The following is a 9,325-nucleotide window of genomic DNA, read 5'->3' as shown; positions in this document are numbered from 1 at the left end:
TTCAGCTGCTTCAATTGTAATTTTACTATATTATCCCTAATTAATTACTATAAGTTATTTAAGTATTTAAAAATTTGTAATATTAAATAAAAATATAAAATAATCGACATGTCTACTTATGTTGCCTGCTTCAGCTGCTTCAATCGTAATTTAATTATATTACCCAAATTAATTACTATAGGTTATTTAAGTATTAAAAAATTATAATATTTAATAAAAAATATAGAATTGACAAAAAATAATAAATTAATTTTTGATTTTTTAAATTAACTTAATGTCTTATATGATGTCTATTTATGTTTTTTTCACAAGTATTTTTAAAGTAATTTTATTATATCACTTTTAATTAGTTATTATAAGTCATTTGAGACACGAGTTCTTCGCTGCTTCAATCGTGATTTTATTATATCACCCCTAATTAATTATTACGATCGCATTAGAAAATTAATAATATTTTATAAAATAGACACAAAACGATATGTCAACATAAAATATTTGATTGACTATCGAAATTATATTACTACCACGTAAGTTAACTTTTGAAATTATATTGGTGTCACTTAAATTGAAATAGAATAAATAGTATTATAAATCAGAATAATTAAAAATTAAAATTATTTTAATAATTAATTATCTAAATTGTATTTGTGTCACATAAATTGAGATAAAAAAATAACACAATGTCTAGTGTGCGTGTGTGTATATATATATATAATATATATATATATATATATAATAAAATATATATATTATTTATTTGTTTATAAAATTTCATTTTTTCGGTTTAACCGGTTTATTTTTTTTAAACCGAAAATCGAATCGAAAAATCAAAATTTTAAAATTACAAATCGAATCCGATCCGAAAAATCAAAAAACTGAAACCAAAATTAAATTTCGATTTGATTTTTTAATTTTTTCGATTTAAACCAGAATATGCCCACCCCTAGCCATGGGTGACAGTTATTAACGGGAGAATATAACAGTAGAGCTTAGTGTTGTCATTCTGTGATAGTTAAGTAATACTTCCTATATAAAGTAATTTTTGGTTGCATCTTAAGGAAAAAATTGATGGTGAAGCTTAATGTTCTGCAATTTATTCTCATTCTGTTTCAATATAGAATAATTGGTCAAATAAGTGAATAAGGAACTATTTTGTTTCCTAGTTCTTGTACTTCTGTACATATGAACCTACTACCCTAATACATGATCTTTAAACTCTTCTATATAAGGTCATTGTCCTCGATAAGGTGGAGGAGATATATCAGATCCTATCTAATAAATCCAAAGGTTAGGTTTCTAACAAAAATCAGCGAGACATAACGCTGCTAATGATGTTTTTTTTTCTTCACAAAAAGGTAGCATATAATCAAATCCAACGAAGTAATATAAAAAGGGAAGTTTTCTAATTCATGGAGTTCCGAATTATTATAATATTGTCATTTAGAGTAGTTTACTTTGTATTCTCAGTGATTCTCTTAACTTTTAAGGACTAGCAATTTGAGAGATATCTATAAGTCATATTATATTCAAGGTCGGATGATGTACAGGAAAACCTGAAAGTTAGTGATTGGAAGGATATCTGTAAGTCATCTCTTATCCAAGGTCGGATAATGTGCAGGATTACCTAAAAGCTAGTAATTCAAAGGATATATGTAAGTCGCCTCATATTCAACATCAAATAATGTGTAATATTATCCAAAGATTGACAATTCAAGAAAAATCTATAAGTCGTATCGATATAAAAGATGCGCAAGACTTACTCGAAGGTCACATGAAAAGAATCATTGTTAATAAGCGAAGATGTTTTCATGCCACATACAACAAGCATTATAGGTGATCAAAGAGGTTACCACATGAACACCAAATTACACGATTGCAGGGACCGTTCTGCATAAAGTGTCGTCGGTATCTAAGAGGACCACCCCTTTTTGAAGACATTCACTCGATAAATAAGATAATTATGCAACAACCCAGAGGATTGTTGTGTATGTTATTGCAAGTTATTTCCTTTCAACAGGTACATTGATGGCACCCAAAAGGTGGCCACCTGTCTCGGGTTGGCCTTAGTTGGGGGTGTGGGTCGGGTTCGTGCCCCGTCTGGTTCAGGGCCTATAAAGGGTGGGTTGCACCTCTCGCTATCAGCTATAGCTTTTAGTGCAACCCACCCTTTATAGGCCCTGAACCATACGGGGCACGAACCCGACCCACACCCCCAACCAAGGCCAACCCGAGATAGGTGGCCACCCTTTGGGTGCCATCATTCCCCCTTTCTTTGGGAAAGGTTCGTTCTCGAACCTGCGTATGGTGTAAGCGGGATTTGAACCTGTGACCTCCGCTCTGATACCAAACCTTAAGAGTGAACCGCTAACCAATTGCACTAAAAGCTATAGCTGATAGAGAGAGGCGCAACCCATCCTTTATAGGCCTTGAACCATACGGGGCATGAACACAACCCACACCCCCAACCAAGGCCAACCCGAGATAGGTGGCCACCTTTTGGGTGCCATCAAAGTACATTCTTTTGGGTGCCATCAAAGTACATTCCTGTCCTAGATACTAATTTTAATTCCTTGTTTTATAAATAAATACAAACCATACTCTGTTTTTTCCCATGTTCTATCTCCCTATTCCCTCTCCCGAGTTCACAAGGTTGACAATAGATGTATTTCAAGGGTCGCGAATCCTCAAAATAGTTAAAACAATAATAAACAAACACTCGATAATGATAAGTAAATCAAACGAACTTAATTCAAAATGAAAGTATTTATGATCTTGGCCTTAACCTCGAAAAAAGAGTTTTAGCCTTTATGAAATATTCATCATCCAATCCCTTGGATTGATGATACAAACCATGAAAAAAACTAAAATTAAAGAGGTATAAACCCTAAAAAGAAGTGGTGGTCGCCTCCTTAATCCTCCAAGACGTCCAAAAGTGAATAATAATGAGTACAAAGATGTATTTATAGTAAAGAACAAGTCCCAAGTCGTGTAGGATTCAAATCTTCACTTTTGCCCTTATTTGAAATAGGGTAGCGTCGCGAGGGCCATTTGACTTAAGTAGGGGTCTCGACGTAGCCTCATCGCGAAGGTACACTATTTTGGGTGCCTTATGAGTATTTTGGTATATAGCACACACCCATAGAGCTTCCCACTCGCCCACACTCGCCCTGGACATTCCAGGTGTCCAAATTGAGTCCAAGTTGTGTATTGTGCTTTTGTTAAGCCATTATGAGACTTTTTGAGTTGTTTCCACTTGATTTGAAGTTTGTATATCCTTCATATATCATCATAATCCATTCACCAAGCATCCTATAGCATTAAAGACAATAATTTAGAGCTCAAAATAACACACCATTCAAGACGGTGAACTAGAAACATGAGCTAAGCATAGGCTAAATTCACACTGAGCTTAAGCTTATTGTTTTGACTCTTTTCTTGATCCAATTGAACCTTGAACATTATAACAAGTTGTTTCACATATAAATACACAATAACAACCTTAGAAACTCATTAAACACCTTCGAACCCAAGATGATAGACTAGACAAACACCTAGCTCAAGTTAGTCACACTAATTTTCTCAGTTGAATTCTAAATGATCAATTTGAATCAAAAGACATGTGAAAACACCATTAAAACTTGTAATTACACACTTGAACACTTCAATTCTAATTTATATAATTATCATACATAAATCACGCGAATCATCCTCAAAACAAGGCTAAAAAGACTAGAATAGTGACACGAGAATGCATAAATACACCCAACATCATTTATTTTGCTGAAAATTGATGAGTTTGTGGCTTAATTTGTTTTGATTTTTTTTATGTGTGTTAATGCAGTGTGGGGAGTTTGCTAGGTGAGCTGAAAGTTGACAAGAGTTGCAAAAAGTAAATTTTATGAGGGGAATGAGCTGAGTTGATAATGAGTGGACTCTCATTTAGCCCGCGTCCTCTTGACATTCACACAAAGTTGCCAATTTTAAAATCTAGTAAGGATTTTGAGGATGATGATTTCCTGACCAATACACGAGACCTTATCCTTCGTTTCACTATTGAAGCTACAGAAAATAAGTTTTTTTTTGGCTTAATGCTTGTAGTTGTATGCTATATTACATTGCATGGAGTATCTGTATTGTTAATTTTGTATGCATGAATTGTTCTTAATTATATGCTCCCTCCATTTCAATTTGTTTGTCTGTCTTTTCTTTTTATGTTTAGGAAAGAATGCCTCTTTCCTTTTTTGGCAACTCTTTAATATAAACTTTTCACATCGCATGTTTAAGACCATAAGATTAAATGACATTTTGGTACACACTACATATCTTTATTTAAAGTCCACAAGATTCAAAAATCTTCTTAACTTCCTTGCACAAGGAAGTAACAAGGACAACAAGCTTTTTTACTGAAACGGCATGGGCTAGAACTGCTTCCAATTTATTTCTATTCGTGATCGCCAGTAATTTGTGTTCTCTTGTATCACTCATCATATATAGCTTGAGCTTTGATTTATGGGCAAAAGATGCATATCTTTACCTGTCTTCTGTAAAAAAATTATCATCCTTATAAAATCGATAGAATGAAAACCATGGGAAAATAATGAGAATCTTAGAATTTTGCATGAACATGAAATTACCATATATACTTTCTACAATTCAAATCATCGTTCAATATGTCATTTTCAGAGGAGAGTAGGAGAAATTATCAACTTAATATCTGAAATACTTAGTGAGAATTACTTGCATGTTCAAATTTCTAAAACATGTGGTGAGAACTAAGAAGCTTGTTGTTTATGTGTCCTCTTTCTCTTCACATGTATGGTATGTGCACATGTTTGACTTCAGGTGGTAGGAGCCTTTCTTGAGCACAGTGGAAAGACAAGATGGGTGTTGGCGAGAAGTATGTCAACATACTACAAAATGTGTTTTACACAAATCTCTGAAAGGTCACAGGAGATAAAACCAGTAGAGAGTAAGTAAAAAAAACTTATTATTTAAAATGAATAATAAGTTAAAATCCCGAAGCATCTACATTATGTCATGAAAATTAAGTTTCTTATTTTAACTTGTTACTGTGACGTACGTTTGTTCATGCATTTGCCAAAACACCAATACCTTCAACAAACAAGCGAAAAAATTCATAGCTTGCATATGACAGAAGAGTTTAGATCCTCAAAGTATTATGAGAAAGAACTACATGACATTGACATACATGGTGGTGATGTGTCTTCTAGTTTTTCTTTAAGAATGTTGGTATTGTCAGGTCACTCCTCTTCATCATTAATTAAAGTTATGAATTAATGGTCTTTACATGATCTTTTGTTTGGAGAGAGGTAATCTAATTCATCTTCTTTCCTTTTTCAATGAAGGTTACATTTTTGCAATGTATGCTTAATTCCATGAATCAAAATTACATCTCTAGATTGCCATCTGAATTCTTTTTGTTGCCGAGTAATGTGGAATTACATTGGGTATATTGTTGTTGCTATTGTTGTCGAGTAATGTGAGATTACACTAAAGGTATGTTGTTGTTTTTGTTGCTTATGTTGCTAAATAATGTGGGATTACACTTGGTATGTTGTTGTTTCTGCCGAGTAATGTGGAATTACATTGCCATCTGATTTCTTTTTTGTTGCCGAGTAATGCGGGATTACATTGGGTATAATGTTGTTATTATTGTTGCCGAGTAATGTGGGATTACATTATAGGCATGTTGTTATTGTTGTTGCCGAGTAATGTGGGATTATACTTGATATGTTGTTGTTTCTGCTGAGTAACGCGGGATTGCATTAGGTATATTATTGTTGTTTTTTTGTTGCCGAGTAATGTGGGATCACACTTGGTATGTTGTTGTCTCTGCTGAGTAATGTGAATTTTTGAAAAATGAATGGTTATCTTTATTTCCACGAGTTTGATGATCTTTTGCCATTCGTTTCAATATGGAACGTGTTTGAAAAGATAGGTCTTTATTTCATTATTTTGATCATTCTTATTTTTCAAAATTTACTTGCGTAGTGTCGCTATAGTTATTTATTTGTTCTCCGGTTGAATGATTAACATCTGCCCTTTTTTTTTTGAATTTCAGGACAAAATTATAAATTGATTTTCGGCCACCTTAAGATTAGTTTCAAACCATGGGGAAGCCAACTTGGAAGATGAAAAGTCATGTGCAATCGAAGTCCAATGGAAATGTGAAGCATGGCAAAGCTATCAGAGAGCATAAATCCATTTGATCAGGACACAACTGTGTTTATTAAGATGTCTAAAGAATTGATGGAAAAAGGGAACAAGTCTCGATCTTATCATCAACAATTGAAATAATTAACTACGCGACGCATCACACTTTCTTATCATATGAAATTTTTTTGTACAGAACTATGTTGTAAAAATTTGCTCCTTAGCGAGTATCGTCAGATAATTATTATATAAAAAATTATTGTTTTAAGTCGGTGTACATTTATATTTATAAATTTTGTGCATTATAGTGCATCTCATCGGTGTCAAATTTTGGTGCTTAAAATGTCTATAATGTTGGGCCCGTGCTGACACGGGCCATGCACCTCTAGTTTAATATTAATAGAATAAAATAACTTTTTGTAAGAAAAAAATGTTCTAAATGATGATTGTTAAGTATTGCACAGTTCAATATATGAAAATTTTTTATAAAACAAGTAAAGTATTTAGCAACAATGATTAAGTTTGCTAATTTAGCAATGCATTATAATTATATAATTTTTTAAATTAATATTGTTAAGTTTGCTAATTTAGCAATGCATTATAATTATATAAATTTTTAAATTAATTAATATTAAAACACACATGTAATATATTTTATTAGGGGTGTTTATAGTTCGATTTAAATTCTTTCTTGGTTAAAACTAAATTTAGTTGATTTTTTAATTATTAAAATCAAATATAATTCATGTCCATCAATATGGCTAATCTCCATTTGGTTCAAGAAATTTTATTTTCAAGAAAATAATATTTTTTTCCTCTCTTATTTTTATCTCTACAAGTTGCAAAAAGTATTTCATCATTTATTAATTTTTATTCTGTTATTAACCTATTACTGTGGTGGGTGTAGTTTTCTTGAATAATTATGTAGAAAATGTTTTAAAAATTATTTATAAGATTAATTTAATCAAGTGAATAAAGTTAATAAAAAATTAAAAAAAAATATATAGGTAAATTTCATAGTTATTTTTTCTGAAAAATAAGTTTTGATTCATGACTTTCTTTTAAAAAATGAGATTAAGTTGTACCGTATAAAAATAAATCGTTTTTTAAACTATGGATATAATGTTAGTTGGGGCTTTGGACTGTAGGTGACAAAAGATTTTTAAACTGAGGTGTGGGTGACACAAGTCTTAATTATTGAGTGAAGGTGACAATTACTTTAATATGGATTAAAAAAGTTGGAGAAGTTTGAAAATAGCCCACAAGTTTTCAAATTTGCATTTTGATTCCAATGTTTATCTAAAATAACGGAAAACGGAGGAAAAAAGGCGTCTTTCTCTCTCTTCTCATCCATTGTTGTTTTCTCTATCTTAACGATTTTTGTTGTTCATTGTTTCTGTTACTTTATTCATCATCTTCTGCTTCATTATCATCATCTTCTACTTCATTATCATCTTCATCTTCTTCTAGTCGACCATTTGTTTTTGTTGTTGGTACAACGCTACTACTGCTATCTGACCAATTTCTTAGGTCAAATTTTGTTTACTACATCACTTTCCACTTTGGCATTACTTCATAGGTGACTTTGGTAAGTAAAATTATGATTTTTATTCGTATTTGTCATCTGGGTACACTGCTATTTTTTTAACAATAGATAGAATTCTGATCATGAATCCAACATAAGTGCCCACAATTTAAATAGATCAATTATCTGGTGCATCTGATGAGTAATATGTTGCATCAGAAGATTTATCTGTTGCATCAGACTAATTATCTGTTGCAACGGATGATTAATCTGTTTAGAACAATACAAATCAGCCCCTGCGACTAACCCAACAGATAACCAATATGTTTCAACTCTTGCTATTGCTACTGGATTCAAAATTATTCCTTACGTCCAATTACCCATCCCAAATTTTTTAATTTGATTTCTCATTTTACTTGTCTTTTTAATTAATCAAGAAAAGATTAAAAAAAATCCATGTTTTACCCTTTGCACTAATCACTTTTTCTTCAAATTAAAATGGAAACATCATTTATGAAATTTTGATTGAATAACAAACAATGGTTATTTCAAACACGTCTATTGTCCAACCAACTGATCAATGGGTTATGGTAAACTAGGCATGTTATTAATTATTTTTCTTAATCAACGTGGCATCTCAATTTTGGACGGGTAATTTGAGATGGAGGGAGTACGAATTATAACGCAAAGCCAAGCAACAAACTAGTCATCTGTTGAAACAGACGATTTATCTATTGCATCAGACTGATTATCAGTTACATCAGACTTCTTATCTGTTGCAACATATGAGTAATCTATTTTGAACAACACATCAGCCCTTACCACAAACCCAACAGATAAATCTTGCTATTGCTACTGGCAGATCTAAATTATTCTTTTTTACTTCGAATCGTCGACATATTTGTTGAGAAGATAATAGACAGAATAAAAATTAAATATGGATTAAAACGTCAAAGATCAAACATAATTTTTTTATTAAACAAAAATAAATAAAAATACATATAATAGATTAAAACAAAAATAATAATCTAATTATTATTATTATTATTATTATTATTATTATTATTATTATTATTATTATCATCATTGCCAGTCGTCCAATCTTCAACCGAAAGTAGCAAGACCCTCCTCAGCCTGCGTATCTCGCGGAGCATTCTTTCTCTAACTCCTCCCAGTTCCCATTACAGGTCACGAACTTGATTCCAAAGTTCATTCACAGTGTCTTGCAGAAAAGCAACATCTTACACTGGGTCAGCCATAATCTAGAACACATGTGAATTGACAAAAAACTTAAAATCAAAAGTAAAGATCTTAAGAATAATCGAATATAATACAACGTAAACTACAAATTGACAAGAAAAAAACTTACCTTAGTCAGGAAAGAAAAAGTGGTGGAAATGCAGGTGTAATATGAAAGACGAGATGCAATAAATAAATAAAGTGCAGTTGAATGAACGATTGAGTAAGGAGAGACCTATTTATAGAGGATTGAATTTGAATGAGAGGCAAAAAGGCACGACTGTTCACCTCCATCCATTAATTATATTTTTGATTAAATTAAGAAAATAAATATTGTGATAAGTTATGACTTTTCAGATTATTATTATTAATTAGTTCTTTGCAAGA

Source organism: Capsicum annuum, chromosome 12, assembly GCF_002878395.1.
Source record: "Capsicum annuum cultivar UCD-10X-F1 chromosome 12, UCD10Xv1.1, whole genome shotgun sequence".
NCBI classification, from domain to species: domain Eukaryota; kingdom Viridiplantae; phylum Streptophyta; class Magnoliopsida; order Solanales; family Solanaceae; genus Capsicum; species Capsicum annuum.
The sequence above is the reverse complement of the archived record's forward strand: the minus strand, read 5'-3'. Positions refer to the sequence as shown.